Source organism: Vombatus ursinus, unplaced genomic scaffold (assembly GCF_900497805.2).
Source record: "Vombatus ursinus unplaced genomic scaffold, bare-nosed wombat genome assembly UNPS02000749.1, whole genome shotgun sequence".
NCBI lineage: Eukaryota > Metazoa > Chordata > Mammalia > Diprotodontia > Vombatidae > Vombatus > Vombatus ursinus.
The window spans coordinates 17,527,027-17,544,888 of NW_020940527.1; positions in this window are offsets into that span (position 1 = coordinate 17,527,027).

Genomic DNA, 17,862 nt, shown 5'->3' on the forward strand with positions numbered 1-17,862 from the left:
ATAATGCAAGTCTGTTCAAGGACAAACTTGGAGCCAAATTTAGTCAGAAAGGAAGCACAACTACAATCAAAAGTCAAGAATTTTCTACTTTCCCACCTCATGAATACTAACAGTGGCCTCTAGCTCCTAGCAGTCATGCTGGGATGTTACAACAAGTTATGAACAAAGCCCAACAATTCTGATGAATCTGGTGATTTCTAGGAGAAGTTATGTGGCTTTTTGTGCAAAATCTTGGTTTGGGGTTAACAAAATGATACCTAGACCCTATTCTTTCCACACCATCTGCTGCTTTTTTTGGTATTTCATTACATTGATACGGTCCATCCTTTCTGTCACCCCATTAAAGGAAAACATGATGGAGATTGAGCTAGCTGTTCTGTCTGATAGACAGCCAGTAACTTTCAAGAATGATTCTTTAAGAGAGAACTCACTCCAAGGCAAGGTTTAGTTCCTTTAACTATCCAATTCCCAGTGGACAAGACTAATTAATTAGCCAGGCTCATCTGAATGCAGACGAAAGTAAAAGGGCCATTATTAGGGAAGCCTATGCTCACTAACCCATTGTAATTCCTCTTGGAGATAAGGGACACAACACACAAGTCTAAACTCTTCTCCTGAATCTGGTATAGTATCCTAATACTAAATTGTCTTTGTTTTTTTTTCCTTAGAAAGCCCCTCTAAACCAAAGCCAACTTACCTATCAACCAATTGATCTATCATCAATTGACCTATCATCAATCTAGCCAGCTATCATCGATCTATTTTCTAATTATCTACCTACTATCTACTATACTTTTTTCCTTCTCTTCCCTCTCTAAAACCAAATCTTTAAACAAAACAAAATTATCAAGAATTCTCATTCCTTCTGAACCTTTCCATGACCTTCATCTCAACTAGTCTCCCAAGCGTGATGAAAATGTGCAGATAAATTATATCGTTGTAAGGGACCATGGTCACTGAAGAAGTAAACACCACATTCAGATGACTCCAAGCCAGATGACTACTATCTTTCCTCCTGTGAGGCAAGGAACCAATAATAATCTTATTATTTGGTGGTAGGAGTGGTTAGAATATGGGAAGTAGAGAAGGCAGTGGTAAGTTCACCCAAGCACAGGGACAAAATTAATAATAATAATAATAACTAAAATGTATATTGTATTGCAAAGTACAATACAAATATTATCTCATTTGATTCTCACAACTCTGAGTGGTAGGTACTTTTATTATCCTCATTTTATAAGTGAAGAAACTGAGGTTGACTGAGGTTGAATGACTTGCCTAGAGTCACATATTTAGTACCAGATTGAACACTCTATCCATTATGCCACACAACTGCTTGGTTAACTACACCAACTAACTAAATTAAAGGGCAACTGGGGAAGGGAGGAGAAAGGGAAGGGGTTCCACTAGCAAAGTGGTGAATTCCTTGTAAAAGTCAGCATGGTGAAATGCCCAGTGCATGGGACTCAGAGTCAGGAGACCTTGATTTGACTACCAGACCATGTGCTTACTAGCTGAGTGATGAAAGTCATTCAAGGTCTTTAAGGATTTATTGTCTCATCCGTAAAATGGAAATAATAATAACACTTGTACTACCACAGTTGTGAGGCAAGTGCTTTGTAAAGTGGAAAGAGTTATAGAATTAAAACTTATTATTAGGTGTCTAATAATACTCTAATAATACATATACAGCCAAGTATCTGTGTATGCTCTTCTCATCTATACATTTCACTTAGAATATAACTTCAGGAATAGAAATTCCATATCTGAGAGCCCAGGCCAGAGTCCTACATACACAGTAGATAGGTGTTCAGGAAACATTTAATGTTGATGCTAATTACCTGAATTATACAGTATCAGTCTAGGCCCAACCAAGGATCACTTAATATCCACAAGGGGAGTTGAGATGTTGGCATTAGCCATGAAGGATTAGCCAGCTTAAATTAGATTTAATCAAATGTCATCCTCTGCTAAGCTACTAAGGAGCCTACCAGCAAAGGTGTATGCATTTCCTTCAATCACAAAGCAAGGAAGGTCTACAGCTTGGTGGGACTACAGTGCCAAGAAGCTTTATTATAGGGGGTGTCCCAAAAATCTATACTGTAGTTTTAAGTTTTTTAACAGTTTAAAATGTCACTAAGATTTTTGGAAAACACTATATATTTGGTTTGACCTCCAACTGGGCCTCAATTTCAAACCTTAAGGATGTCCTAAGCAAAATTTCCAACACTGATCTACATTTGTGATTCAACAGCTGTTTGGGAAAAAAAAAAACTGTCAGTCTCAGACATAAATAGGAGAGATTGTAAAGAGAGATTGCAAACATTCAGACCCATCTCTAAAAGTGAATTTGGTCCCCTCCTAGAATTATGCATTATTTCCTGACAACATATTTGCTTAAAATCTCAATCATACATTTTTACAATAGATAGAAAACCACATACGTGACCTACTAAACAGTGTTAATCTTGTACTTCATGTCAACAGGATAAAATTTCTTTCTGAAGAACATTAGTACATGAAAGGTAATAATAATGAAAACATTATACTAAACATGCAAATGCAGTGTGGAAGTGTGATAGGGTACCTCCTCAAATATTAAAACTGCAGAAATATAGTTAATCTTCCTTTTGACAATTTTCCTGCTTTCTAAGAGCGTACATCTCCTTAACACTAATATATTTAGAAAATGATAGCTTGAAATCGATGGCATCAAGATGAAATAAACAAGCAAGAGGCTAGAAGAGAAATGGAAGGAACTTTGTTGCTCCCTGTGATGTGAAAAATCAGGAGAGCCATTATTCTTCGATTTTCATTGTATGTTTTATCTCTTTCATATGAATTTAGCTATGTTCGGACATGCCTCAATGACGTCCCTGTGTGATTGATAGCAATGGCAAGATTCTAGCTATACTACAGGAGGGCTTATATCACCTAACCTAGATCACACTCTCTTGATGTCCTAAGAGAACCTATTTATATCTAGTCTTTCATCTGGCTGTGTAAATGGGGAAATAAAGGGAATATAGGAATGAGAGAGAGAAAAAGAGAGAGAGAGAGAGAGAGAGAAGAGTTTAATAGTAGAAGGGGGAAAAAGACATCAGACAGACATAGGAGACCTGGTTTCAAGTTCTGGCTTTGCCGATTAAATACCTGGAGATCTTGGAGAAATTAATTCAAATTTCTGAATCTTGATTTCCTCTTCTGTAAAAGGGATAGTAATAATTTTTGTCCTGCCCACCTCATAGGGTTGCTGTGGCGATCAAGTGAACTAATGAATGTAGAATTCTCTGCTCAGTAAGATATATAAATGCAGGTTAGAATGGGATGAGGATGTATTGCCTTTGGAAAAATGCCAAGTTTCTTAAAAGACCCCAAAATTCTCTATAAAGCAAAGATCCATGTTTTTACACCAATATTCTTCTGATTATATTGTATGGTTATATCACAGTATGCTGCTATCTCCAAAGAATTAAAAATGAAGAGATGCATGGTGGGTATGAGCTGGCTGCATCACATAGCAAATATGCAGCTATCAAAAAATCAACAGTTAAGGATGTCACCAAAGAAGGCATTATTGAAAAGGAAGGTGAGGTAATCACATGGAGAGAGGGAAAAACAATCAATGGAGAGCCAGTGGGCTCCATTGAGATCCTCAAAATATCAAAAAAAAAGCAAATAAGAGCCCCTGTGTTGAGCTTATGGGAAGACATGGATAGGGGCTGCACAGGGTGGTGAAACATAGAAGAGTTACAAAATATGTCACTAGAGGGAACTTCCATATCAATGAAGTTACAGGTCCCTAGGAGTTTTGACATAATACATTTATGAATAATATGATTCAGTTCAACCAGCATTTATTAAAGATATACTATGTACAAGGCATTCTGCCAGGAATAACATGGTACTTGCCCTCAAGGAGATTACACTCTATTAAGAACAGAGGATTGGTTTCAGCATGTCTAAACTGAATGCCTGAGATGAATGCTATCACATGTTATACCTGCCAAACAAATGCTGATCGTATTCCACTTGAGATGTTTTTCAGAACAAAATGTCATTAGCAAGTAGAGCTGCAATTCCATTTAAGTGAAGGCATTGGGGCTATGATTGGAAAAACCACTACAAAAATAGTGGGGCACTTTCCCCACATCATGAAGTAAAAGATCTGAAAGAAATGTCCAAAATATACTACTTATAGACATTTTATGAAGAACAGTCCTCTGATGAAAGAAACAAGTAAAAAATGGAAAATAACTCATTTCCTGAGTGCAGAGGAAATGGAGTTCTTGACATTGGATGCAACTGCCAGGGGCCATATGAACAATTTCCCCTTGTTCTGAAACAGGCATTTTTCAAAAACCAACCTGTCTGAAATTCTGGAATATAAATGAATGTTGTCTTGCCTTAGGAGATGACTTACAGGCACCATATTTGCCACCATATAACACACAGCTCTAAATGGAGTGGGATACATGGAGAGATGCAATTTACCTGATTGTGGCTATGTCTACACAACACTATTGTTCACATCAACTATTTTGACCAGATTGGTGGAGCTATGCATTACAAATTGCCAATTAATTTAGACCCAGACTAGGAGTAGAGATCTTTTGATGGATTTGGAGGCTACTAACCCTATTGAATTACAAATATGTTTCTGAGAGAGAAATAGCAGAAAAACTGAATGACAAAAAGTAGATAGGGAGGTCGGCTAGATGTTTATTCCTATGTTATGATGAATCAAGCCAGTAGCTTTAATGAATTAGGAAGATAGTTTCTTTCCTCCTTTTAACGAACTGGCTTTTTTTTCCTTACACAGAAAAAAAGGAAGGGTACATGTTTCCCATTCCTTATTCATCATTCTGAGGCCATCTGTATGATGACTGGAATCCCACCTCCTGTACCTGAAGTCACAAAATCTTGTCTCCATAGTAACTGCTTAAGTGTTACTAACCTGGGGTTATAAGACTCCCAAGTAAGAAACGGGTGACAACCATTTAAGGGAAGAAAAGACTTTCATTTTGTGTGCAAGTCTAAGGGGTTATAGATTAAGGACAGATCTGCTTAAATTCTAACTTAAAGATAATATTTGCAATTATCAAGTGTAATGAAATTTCCTATGAGGCATCTGTGTCTCCTGAGGCAAACTTAAACCTACATTCTAAGGTCATATTTCAGCTAATAAACAAGCCTAACCTGAACTCACATTGTCATTTATTGTTTATCCATTAGAATTCAATATCTAGAACCAAGGAGCAGGAGGAGGGGCAAGAAGGCTAATGAGCCAAAGGGTTTGCATCCCAAATTGGTTCTTTGTTATCACCTCCCCGAAAGTTGTTTCCCTACAGCACAGTAAAGGAAAGAAGTTGAAGTGGATAAGGCTTTCCAATGAACAATGGCATCAGACACCTTGAGGATGCCACAACAAGTCAAGAGCTTCCCAGTAGGTGTATAGATCCAATTATACTATATGTACCTATAGCTACTGGGAACCAGGGAATAATTTAGTTCAACGAGGAACAGTTGGGGAAGGGGAAGGGGGAAGGGAAATGGGTAGGAGAGAGGGAGAGAAGATGACCATATTTGGCCCTCATGTCACAGTATGCTAACCCCTGATCTACTGGCATTTTGAGGTGGAGTAATAGATATGAGAAAATTCACAACACCCACCCTTAATTAGAAAGTTTTGAATAGTCAGTGTGTGTGGAGTATGCTAGAGATTCAATCAAGAAAGACTAAAACATAGTTGTGCAGAAGTGAGGCCTAGCTGAGATATGGGTTAATATAATTGGGCCCAGTTCTAACATGATTTATTGTGGACTCAGTTAACAGGGTTATACAACTTACTCCAGCAGTGTTCAGCATCTGGAGTGTAGAAGCAGAGACTGAAGATGCAGAAAATGGCACAACGATGAGGCTTGGTAAGACATAAATAGCAACAGGACAAAGAGGCAAAGAATTCAAGGGACAAAACAGAATTGGAATGGTTGACAAGAGGATTAAGATTATGAAGGGGGAAAAGAATAGGAAGAAGGAGGAGGAATCAAGTGACTGAAGGTCATGGTAAGAAGACAAATAATGATTTTAAGAGATGAGAAAAGGGGTGAGATAGAAAGACCCACAAGGTTATGATGAAAGAAAAAAAAATTCTGGGCTCCATATTAAAGATCATGGAATCGTTTGGGGTGGTATTGAGATCTAAGGTACAATACTCCCTATAGAGAACTGAAACAGATCTGTTATATAGGTCATGGAAATTCAGGATGCTGATGCCCTGGAAGTACAGCATATTTAAAGGAACATCACAGTACATAGTAAAATCTCCACATATAAGGGAAGGGATTTCCTTGGAGAGAAAAACTATAAGTCTGGTACTGGACCCCTCAAGTGACTGGACTCCTCCCAGTGACCTGGAAACCTGGTAAATTACAGAAAAAATGGGGTTTTGGGGGGGAGTGATAGGGTTAGAATGATAGATCCTTAAAGTAGAGAGTAAAGGATTTATAGCAATTCAGTCTGAGGCTGCCTCTAGAACACAGCTGACCATGGTGTGTTTTTCTCTCATGATCAGGCTTGGACTCATGCAGTCCCCACTGATGTCTCTCCTTCCTGACATTATGGTAGCATCTAAACTCTGCCTAGAAGTTCCAAAAGGTACTGTGAATCGAAGCCAACCCTCTTTTGTTATGTCTTCTGTTACAGAAGGAATTCATAGTCTCCACAATGGTCTCAGTATCTATTCTACCTTGTGTAAGTCCCACAGTCAGGCATGTGGGACATTCAAAAGGAAGAGAGAATATGAAATTACATACCCCTCCCCATACACACACACATACATACATATACACACATAAACACACACACATATATGTACATAGACATATAGATATATATATAGAGACATACATGCGGAAAGTCAGTGATAGTGATCAAAGTGATTAAAGGCTTCATTTCCTGGAAATCCCAGATTTTCTTTTAATCCAGAAGTATTCCATAGCTCTTCAATGGCCAATTTACTTTAGGAAAGGCTGCTTTATACAAATGTCCATTATATAAAAACTCATTTGTATAATTGCTTCGTACAAATACTGATTATCTCATTCAATCTTCTAAAAGGAAGGGAGGGCAGATAAAACTATCCCCAATTTACAGATGGGAAACTAATACTTAACATATAAAGTGATTGTCACATTAAATTCAATGGTAGATGCAGAACTGGATCCATGTTTTTGACCCCCAAGTTCTTTCCATCATGCCATCTTGGAATATTCTTTCCACTCCCTCTAGTGAAATGGAGTGCAAGAATTTCCATAGCCTCATTTTCTTCATCTGTAAAATGAAGAGGTGGGCTACGTGATCTCTAAGGAAAGTAAGCATATCGTGAGCAGGGACTATTTCATCTATTCCTTTGTATCCCCAGCACCTGGTACAGTGCCTGACAAACAGTAGTTACCTGACTGATGCTTGTTGAATTGAGTTGAATCCAATACAATCCTGCGATGCTCAGGTACTACTATTTTGCTTTCCAATATGCTAATACAAATTGAGAATGAAAGCATTATAATAAGAAGGAAACCATAACAGCTTTATGAACACACAGCTTGATTTCAAGGGCTATGCTCAAAAGGAATTGTGCATTGAGGCTCAAAGGATGTTGGTTCTTGAACAGGCTAGCTGCTGAGAAAATAGGAGAGGAAAAGTATCTTCAGAGAGTGGTATCCTGCCTGCGGAACTGTTCACTCAGCTTTGAGCTCCACCTCCAGCACATGCTATTAGGGCACCATTTGTCTTCAGCTTACAATAATCACATTTAGCCAACGTCACAGATGTATTCTTAGAGGTTTGCCAGAGATTAGCAATGGATTGCTGCCACTGCCTACTCCTGGGGTCACCTGAACCTCTGTTCTTAGAGTTAATATGTAAAGATGTGGGCAGTAATATCGAACTCAAGTAGAGGGAGAATGAAACATGGATTATGTATATTATCACCGCGTAAAATAGCTATCCTGTGGCGGACATTGTGTTTGTGCTGTAAATCCAAATTACCTGAATATTAGGCCCAATCACTGCCATCAGCATGAAATAAGCAGAGCGTCATATTGATGACCCTCCAGTATATACCAGTGTTTCATGTAATGAAATGATGTTGTACCAAAAATAGAAATAATAGGCACTTTTTTCATGAGACACAATGAAGGGAATGTGGTTGGCTATCTGCTACTCTACTTAGCTTTGGGTTCTGAGCTGAGCATTTGCTTTTATCTCTGGAAATTTAATCTCTCCACATTTGACTTCCTCCCCTGCCATTACTGAGAATGTTTTTATCCTACCTATCCTAATAACTGGAAACCAGGGTGGTGGTGGATGTTTTTAAATAAGACTGGCGCTTTGCCCTTTTGTTTATTTATCCTGTATATAGCTTGTTTGTATTTGTTTGCACGTTGTCTCCTCCATTTAAATTGTAATCGCCTTGAGGGCAGGGACTGTCTTTTGCCTCTTTTTGTACCCCAGTCACTTAGCACAGATGGTTGGCACATAGTAGGCACTTAATAAATATGGATTGATTAATGATTGCCAGACTAATAACCATTTCATTTCTCTGGATTAATGGTCCTGAGTGATCCTATCTTGTCTCAACCCCCATTTTCTCATTCACACACTCCATGCATAAGTACCCACAAACATACACACACACACACACACACACACACACACACACACCTACGACCAATTCATAACAGCCTCTAGGAGAACGTTTAGAAAAGTCCCTTAATGTTGCACAAAGATGTTTGTATCTTTACCAACCAAAGGATTTGCTCCACCATATATAATTATATATGGTTCAGCAAATTTATATATATGGGGGGAGTGTGTATACATAACATACATATATACATATATATCAGGAAGAGATGTAGATACACACATAAATTGTGTGTGTGTGTGTGTGTGTGTGTGCGTGCGCGCGCATGCACATCTCTTCCTGATACCATTATAGAGGCAGCAAAGTGCAATGGGTAAAGGACTGGATCAGGAATCAAGACCCCTAGGTTTGAGTCCTACCTTAGGTACTCCTTAGCTGTATGATTACGGACTAATCACTTAACCTCTTGGATCTTCAATTTCCTCATGTGTAAGATGAGAAATAACGTCCCCTAATACAGAATTCACAGGGCTGTTGTAAGTATCAAATGAGAAAATGAATGTAAATGATTTTGCAAACATCAAAGCAGTCTATAAATGGCAGATACTATTACTTGGGCTTCTTATCTCACAGAGTTATAAGGAAAGCCCATTAGGAATCTGAAAGTCCTATACAAATGTGCATTTTCGTTGTGTGTTGTTCCTGCTCCTACTTCTCAGGATCTCAATACATCATAAGGAAGGATAATCACAACCATCTGCATATAAGACCCTCACTCAAAGTTCTCCTCAGGTCCTGAGTGGGTAGGAATTGCAGTCCTAGAATGGTGGAGTTGTAAGTGGCTTACAGATCATCTAATCCAACTCTCTTAATTGACAGATGAAGAAACTACGATCTCCAGAGGTGACATGACTTTTCCGAAGTCACACACCTCAGAAAACTGAACCAAAGGAATCAAAAAGAGACACAGAAGAAAGTCATTTTCCTTAAAAGCAACACTGCCTAGTGAAAAATGCACTGGTTACAGAGTCTGCGGACTTGGGACTCAATTTCACTGTTCATATCTGGTCAAATCATTCCCCTGCTCAGGAGGTTGCAATGACTCCCTATTGTTTTCATGATAAAAGACAATGTCCTCTGTTTGGTATTTAAATCTTTCTAGGCTTACTATACATTATTCCTTTGGGCCTAACTGGCCTCCTTGCTCTCCCCTACGCAAAATTCTATCTTCCACCTCCAAGTCTTTGCACAGGCACCTGCGAGAAAAGGAGAAGGCATCGCCTAATCTCCCCCTCTCAAAATCCCTAGCTTGCCTCAAGACTCAGTTCCAGCTTTATGGCCAAACCAGACCTTTCAAAGTCCCTCTACCCCCAGGTGTTAAGACCTCCCTCCCTCGTGTACTATATTACAGATATTTTATATTTACTTCTCTATCTGTATATTGTTTCACCCTAGTAGAATGTAAGCTCCTTGAGGGCAAGAATTGTTTGGCTTTGTCTTTGCATCTACGGTGCTGAATATATTGTAAATAATTAATAAAGGTTTGTTGAATGAATGAATGAACTAGCTACATAACCTTGGACCTCAGTTTCCTCTAAATTGCTCTTAGATTGTTGTTGTTTTTAATAGCTCTAAGTATAATTTCCCTGGACCTTATCGATTTTGTTTCGGCCATGTGGGCTATTGGGTTTTTTTTTTTAAATCTTTGTTGTTTGACATTCCCTTTGCTGGCTTCTTTCCTCCTGGAACCAATATTTCTAGTAAACTAACAAAAACAGAAAAAAAGCTGGCAGGTGCTTAGGGTTGGGAACCATCCGAGGCAAAGCCATAGTTCCAAGCAGCCCAGCACCAATTACCAGTAAACTGTTTGCCAACAGTCTGTTGGTGGGACCTGTGGAATTTCATAAGGGGTCTAATTAGTCAGCTCTGGAGCAATCTGTACCTCTTTATCTCTCTGTTTTGGCCACTGTCATCAACAAAACCCAAAATTCAGCTTGCCACTCTTAGTCTTTATCCAGCTCCATGAAGCAGGAATTCATTGTCTCAACTCTACTGTTGAAAGAGTAAAATCCTCATTTGATGGCAAATGGCAATCTTGTTTAGAGCAAGCTCCCAATTCAGAAGGAGGTTTTCAGAATTTAGTTTGCACGGTCAAAGAAAGGCCCCATTCATGCATCCCTCTCCTCCCCTTACAGACACTCTCCTCACAACACTCTCCCAACAACTGCTGTGATTGAGTCTGACCCTTTAGAGTAACAGCATTGCTGAGTAAACCTATGTCCCTCGAAGCTGCAACCAGAGACAAGAATTGGACTGTCCCTAAACAAAAAATGTGATTGACCAAGTGATAATAATAATAATAATATTTATATAGCACTTGAGATTTGCAAAGTGCTTTACATATATTATCTTATTTGCTCCTTACAGTTATTATCACCCTCATTTTATAAATAAGAAAACTGAGGCTGGAAATGGCTCAATGATTTGCCCAAGGTCACATAGAGAGTAAGTGTCTGAAGCAAGATTGAAACTAAGGTCTTCCTTATTCTCAATCCACACTCTATCTTATGAACCACCTGTCTACCTCTCAGTTACACATAGATCCTTGGGTTTCCTAAAGATCATACATCTCTTCAATAGGGAAGCAACATAAGAAATATACATTGCTATCAATCAACAAGCATTTATTAAGTAACTACTGTGTGCCATCCTTTGTACTGTTTTTCCTCATAGCATTGATACAGGATTCAGTGATACCATTTGTGTTAGGGAGGAATAAATCCTTCATGAAATGAGCCAAAGGCTGAAGAATGGAGTTGATATGACTCAGCCCAATTCACATTATGGAGCTTCATTATCCCTAAGCCTAACAAAGTCTTTATAGTTAGCAAAATAACTGTTGTTGGTGGCATTTTCTTTTCTGGCTTAAAACGTATTCTGTATCTTCTTTTTGTGTCTACATGTGATAAATACAGGGAGAAGGAGAAGGAAACTTGCTACACCAGCTTTTCTCATCTTTTCTTTTTGGGAGTCTAAGTGTAAACCAGATGCTACTTTAATTAATGATTCTTTTTCAGTCCTTTTATTGATATGTAACACATTACAGACCAGAGACAGAATATGAAGCTAATTTTTATTCTTGTACCCATCTGCTAAATTTAAATAAGTTCTGCAATGAAATGTCTTTTTCTAAATCTCTGCCTAGTTGTGTCAATATTTATAGAATAATATCCTGTGTCTCACTAGCTATGGTGGGTTGATTATTCTCCTTCCTTCCAAAGATGACTGCCCTTCGGCTTCCAACCACCATGCTTCACATAATAATTGTGATGTTCATGTTTCCTTTTTCATAACTCCCAAGAACACCAAGCATAAGGGGAAGAGAGGAGCAAGATTTTTTTTTTAAAAGCATGGCCACAATCTCAGCAATATTTTTAACTTTTAAAACCTCATAATATAATCTCCTTAAGCTGAGGACTTACATAATAGGTTCATAGATTTAGAGATGAAAGTTTCTTTAGTAGTCGTTTAGTTCGACTCCCACATTTTATAGTGGTTAAATGATGTACCCAAGGTCAAGCAGGTAATAAGTGGCCCAACAGGGATTTTAATCCATGCAGTGAGGGCAGTGAAGTGGCATAGTGGATGGAATGCCAGGCCTAAAGTCAGAAAGACTCATCTTTCTGAGTTCAAATACGGCCTCAGACACCAGGCAAGTCACTTAATGCTGTTTGCCTCAGTTTCCTCTGTAAAATGAGCTGAAGACGGAAATTGGAAACCATTCCAGTATCTTTGCCAAGAAAACCCCAAATAGGGTCACAATGAGTTGGACATGACTAAAAAATGACTCAACAACAACAAATCTCTCACTATAGATTTCTTTCCACTACACTACTTCTTCAAGAACTTATTGCTTTCACTATTCACATTTCTCATACAGTCCAATGGATTCCAGGCTCCCTGATTCAAATAAAAATTTGTTCACTGTAAGTGTCAACTATAAGAAGACTTCAGACAGAAATATAGACTTTTTGGTACATAAATCTTGTTTGGGTTCCATTTTTGATTCAAGGAAATGTTTCCTTTCTACTTTCTTTTCTTCCAAGGCACAATGATAGACCTGAGCTCTGAACTGGTACGTGTATGAATATTGCACCTGAGAATTAGCCTGACTCCCACAATTATTTGTCGGTTCTTTGTCTTACCTCAAATTATCTATTTGCATTTTGCATCCTGCACTGGAATGCAAGTTTCTTAAAGTCAAGAACTGTTGTTCATTTAAAAAAATGATCTTTGTATACCTAACAACTAACAAGATACCTGGTGCAGTGTTTAATAATTACTTGATGATTTAAAATCAATTCCATCTTTAGAGAAATCTCTTTGAAAACAAAAATAACCAAAGGAGGATAATGATCAGTTAATGATTGTCTTCAATAATAACTGCTCAATAAATGTTTGTTGATTGATTCAATATTTTATACTATTTTACTCTCTGTGCCCAAGGTCAGAGGTGAAGAACACTTTGTTACCAAGAAATACTTTCAAGAGTCCTGGTCAGATTTCAAATTGGCTTGGAGGATGGATATTAGAGAAGGTAAAAATGTGATCTCATTTCCCTCAGTGTTCCTATCAGTCTCAGAAATTTTCATTGTTTTTGTCATTACTCACATCAGATTGTGTGTGTGTGTGTGTGTGTGTGTGTGTGTGTTTTAAGAAAAACCACCCCTATTATGATACTTTTCAAATATCAAGGAGGGAGGCAGCTCCAGGGGTCAAGGTAATTCATTAGAGGTACCAAACGTCCTTTAAACAGAAGATGTATTTAAACTCTATAGCTCTAACACTGAATCAGATGTACTTTAAACAGCAGTGTTTTTTTCCCCTAAGTCTTTATGTGACTATGTTAAAATCATTACTGTAGTGGCAGAAAGAGAAATGCAACCATTATGCAAAATCCTTAAAAAAAAAACACACACAACCATTTTATTTGCCTGTAAGACTATATTTATGGAGACCTACCTGGCCAAGATGGCTGCTTGAAAGGAGGGAGCCAGGACAGCTTCCCCTGGCTACTCTAGAAAAACTGTTAAAATAGTAAAGAACAAATAATGATCAAGAAATTGAATGGAAAACTAGTGTGAGTGATTTCTTTCACCCTCATTCTGCACAAAAAGTCAGCCAGAAGCCCACAGGCAATAGTGCAGGGGACTTCCAGAAATATCAGCACTAATACAAGCAAGATAAACCTCGACTTTTGCTGTCTTTACAATCTTCTTAGTAATATATCTAGCACCATTGGTCCTGTCACTGTTTATCATACTCAACATTTCACATCCCAATTCATGGTTTTCCATTCATTTTTCCACATATTTGGAATTTTCTCCTTCCTCAGCTCTGCCTCCTGACTGAGATCCTGTAAGACTTAGCTCAAGTCCCATATCTGTAAGAGGTTTTTCCCAGCCCCAGACCCCATGAACTCCCCCAACTGCTAGCACCGTCTTTCTGAGATCACCTTCCATCTACGCTGCATGTGGCCTGTATGTACAAAGTTGATTGCATGTTGTCTCCCCCATTGGAAAATGCTTTTGCCTTTCTTTTTATTGTCAGCACCTAACAGTGTCTAAGTTCTTAATAAATGCTTCTGGTAGCCTCCCAGCATGACCAGTCAGAGAAGTGTGCAGCTTTCAAGGCTCTGTATTCAGAGGCATTGAGAGCAGAGGTCCACCCCCAAGAAAACCTCAGAGTGGTTGGAAACTCACAAGGACCTTATAAGTCACCCAGAGCAGCAACAACCACTTCCAATAGTAGCACTAGACAGGTCCCTGCCTTCCTTTCCTGGGGTGCCATAGGAGGGGCTGAAGATCCAATATTCTGAACCTCAAAGATCCAAGGGCATCTCCTAGATGTGGAGGTCAATAAATGAAACCAGGTGACTCAAATTAAGATCTGAAAGGGCTGACTACCCCACCCAAAAGCACAGCAGAAGGTGGAGCTTGGCCCCAGGACAAAGCCCAAATCAAGTAATAAATTCTATAGAGAATAAGAAGAAGAAGATACAGAACATTCTGATGAACCATAACAGACCCAAATAAAGCCAAAAATTCACCCTAGGAGACAATAACTATATAACAAGAGCAAAAAAGAGATACAAAGGAAAGTAGGAATTTTCCACAAGACTAAAATACTATGAGAAATAAAGCAAGAGATAAATTACATAGAAGCTCTAGGAAAGAATTAGAAGGTTGATAATTAGCATAGATGAGAAAACTTTCTCAAGTAGTAGACTTACTAAAACCAGAACAGACCAAACACAAATCAATGATTCCATGAGACAGCAAGAACTATTAGAACATTTTTAGTGGTGAAAAAGGAGAAAATGTAGAGTATCTGCTATCAAAAACAACTGACCTGGAAAACAGGTGATCAGAGCCCCACCCCCAAAAGAAAAACACTAAAAAAAAAAAGGCTGGACATTACATTTCAGGGAATCATAGGTGAAAACCTCCCAAATCTATCAGAAACAGAAGGAAACGGGAAAAGGGAAAATACTCCAAAAAGAAAGATCTTAGGACTTTCCTAGGCAAAATCTAGACCTTTGACATCACAGGAAAAATAGCACAGGAAGTTGGAAAAAAAGTTCAAGGACCTAAGAATCATAACCATGGTCATACAAGAACTGGCAGCTTCTACTATAAATGAGAGGTGATCTTAATATCTCCAAAGGCTTAGGAACCAAAAATAATTAACCATGTAAAGCTTAAAGCTAAGTGGTAAAAATGATATTTATTGGAATAGAGGACTTTCAATTCCTAATGAAAAGACCAGAATTGAGTTAGATCTTTTAAATGCAGATACAAAGTTCAAGAAAACTTAAAAAGGTACATTTATTTGATCAATTAAAAGGATAGAAAATAAAGCTAATGAAGAGAGAAAGGGGGACAACTACAACATTTTTAAAAATACATAGAGGTAGGGGTAGCTAGGTGGCACAGTGGATAGAGCTCTAGCCTTGGAGTCAGGAGGACCTGAGTTCAAATCTGCCCTCAGACACTTGACACTTACTAACTTGTGTGACCCTGGGCAAGTCACTTAACCCCAATTGCCTCACCAAAAAAAAAAAAAAGAAAAGAAAAAAAGTACACAGAGGAATAAAGAACATAGTTGAAAAGGAAGCACATATAAGTAGGACAGTTTGGAAAGTATCAGGTTGAATTTGTTTGCTTTTTCCAAAAGCTTGTGCTATTGAATAGAGATTTATGGAAGAGAGGTTCATAGAATGGCATATAATCTTCTTTTGTGTTCTACTTGCTTCCTAAGGTGGAAGAGTCTAAAAGTTTTAGAATCACCAGTGAAAACAGGCCACCAAAATTGCTGTCTAATTTCATGTCTCTTTGTTGTGTTCCTTCAGGTTTTATTTACCAATGTCCTCTCTTTACTTTTCAGAGATGTAGTTTCCTCATCTATAAAAGAGGAGGTTTGGTTCTATTTAATGGGGATTCATCACCTAGCGGATAATCCTTTGTTAATGAGCCTGCATATACTTGGCTAGATGGGGCCCAGGAGAGCAGATACATAATCTGTCACTGGGTTCTACTTACAGACTTTTAAGCTGAAGGGAAACTTCCAAGCTAGTCTTTTTAAAACTCCATTCCAACTCCATTCCAAGGATGATGAGGCATGAGAGTAGGATTTTTGTGGAGTTGCCTCAGAAGGAATTCATTTGTCCTAATAAGAAATATGTAGCTTTAATAGACTTTGTAAAATTATATTTGTGGTTTCACTGGTACAGGGAATTTCCAGTGAGAAACTATCTCTGCCAATGCAAATTTGAAACTATTCTCCAGTTACTAGTCTTAAAGAATTACTTGGGGACATTACAATGGTATGTGACTTGCCCAGAGTCACAGAGCTAGTACTTGTCAGAGAGAGGTCTTGAACTCAGGTATTCCTGGCAATGAGAATAACTCTTAATCCACTAGCCTTTAACAGATGTTGAAAGGAAAGGAGGAACAAATGATTATCTTTAAATTTCTCCACTCCCTTGCAAAAAAAAAAAAAGGAGCCACCCACTTGCTTCTCCCAAGTCCTGTCCTTCCTTAAGATCCCGTGACCAAGAGCCTAAGCATCTCTTTTAAATGTTTCTTTAAAGAAGTTTTAAATATTTCTTCCTTTGATTGATCAGGTGCTAGTCAAAGTACTTTAATCAATCTTCTTTAAAATAAAACAGGGCAGTAAATAAGTAAATGAGTTCATAGAAAACTATGGAAGCAGAGGAGGATGTGCTAATGATGTGATTTTTGTTCATTAGTTTGTCATTAGTAGCTGATAATATACTTTTATGCCCTTCCCATCAGGATAATATCATGTTTATGAAGCATCACAAAAACATGCCTTATAAACACCTTGTTAAAAGAGGACAGCCGCTGTTTTAAGTAGCATCAATGAAATTGGATGGATTATATAAGCCCTTCCTTTAAGGAATTAAAAGTTCAGAAAAACAAGAATTCAAACTAGTCCTCTCCATATTGGTTTTCTTCTTTTCAATTCAGCAAAAGGAGATTGTTGATGGAAATGTACATATAAGGATCCCACTTGGATAAAATAATGGAAACCAGGCTGCATTGAAAAGCTGTGGGGAGATCCTTGTGACAAAGTTTCAAATCCAAATATCACTAATGGCATAATTGAAGAAGCACTAGTCTGATAGTCAAGAGAACTGGGTTCTAATCCCACCTTTGCCACCAAAATCTCAGGTGACCTGGGGCAAATCCTCTCTGGACCTCTATTTCATTATCTGTAGTGGATTGAATGGAATAAATAACCTTGAAAGTTTCTTTTAGATCTTATGTCAAGTAATTGTCTTAGGGAGAGGGAAAAGGGAAAGGAGAAAAAAGGGAATAAGCATTTATTAAGTGCCTTCTGTGTGGCAGGCATTGTGCTAAGTATTTCACAATTATCTCATTTGGTCTTCTAGACATCCCAGGAAGGCACGTGCTATTATTATCCCCATTTTACAGTTGAGGAAACTGAGGCAGACAGCAGTTAAGTGACTTGCCCAGGGTTACACAACTAGTAAGTGTCTAATGTTGGATTAGAACTCAGGTCTTCTTGACTCTAGACCCAATGTTCTATCCAATGTACTACCTGGCTTCCTGAAAGGAAGAAGGGAAAGAAAGGAGAAGGCAAAGGAATGAAGATGGGAGATTAGGGGA